Raw genomic sequence first — 978 nt, forward strand, 5'->3', positions numbered from 1 at the left:
GGCGGCGGCGGCGGCGGCGTCGTGGTCGCGGGTCGGCGGGTCCGGGACGCGCGGCCGCCCTGCTCCAAGCCCCAGCCGCAGCCCCACGGCTTCCGCCGGGGCCCCGCCGCCTCTCGGCAGCGCCCGGTGAGCGGGGCCGGGACCGGTGGCCGCGCTTCCTCCCGAGGCGGGAGCTGCTGCCGGAGTGAGAGGTGGGGACGCGCGGTTCATCGCGGCTCGGTGTCACCGCGGAAGTTCGCTTCGGAAGCGGGCACGGAGGGGAGGGTCTCGCAGTGCCCCGTGGCTCCTGCGGGCGGTTATGTAACGGTGCCGCTGGCGGCAGCCGCCCGCCGGGCTGTCACCGGTCGTCCCCCAGCGCGCTGGGTGCGGGGCAGTCCCCGGGAGAACAATGGGGGGGGAAAGTTTTTAACGGGAGGCTTCCACCTCCTGAATTTGGCGTGCGCTCAGCGCCTGGATCTCCTCCAGAGCCTGTGCCCTCCTCCGGTGTGCGCCTCGTCCTCCCCTCCTAGGCTGCGCTGCAGACAGCAGGCACCGGCTGCATCCTGCGTCAGAGCTGCGAGGACGCTGCCTCCCCTCTAATAACCATTCTTGTGCTCCCCTTCTTTTGTTCTTTCCCATTTCCTTTCCTGTTTCGCTCTCTGAGCAGAAGCAGAAGCGATCTAGCGGCAGACCCCGGAGGTGGTGGGAGAGGGGACTCTCCCCGGCGTGCGCCTCGAGTTAGGACTTGCCCCGGTACATCAAAGGCAGGCAGAGCGCCCCGGCACAGAGCGGCTTGCGTGCTGAGCGCCAGGGCTGCAAGCATCGCTGCTTTTGTGGCTGCGATTCCTCGCTGATTTTTGTCCCCCACCTCCTCCTCAGGTGTCTTGTCGGAAACCTCTTTGCATATCCGACTCCGTTTCTTCTCTTTGTGCCACGCTGTGTTTGTCTCCGTTCCTGTGCAGGGACGATAATTCTTCCCAGCATCGTAATCGGGCGGCC

Source organism: Oxyura jamaicensis, chromosome 5 (genome assembly GCF_011077185.1).
Source record: "Oxyura jamaicensis isolate SHBP4307 breed ruddy duck chromosome 5, BPBGC_Ojam_1.0, whole genome shotgun sequence".
Lineage (NCBI taxonomy): Eukaryota > Metazoa > Chordata > Aves > Anseriformes > Anatidae > Oxyura > Oxyura jamaicensis.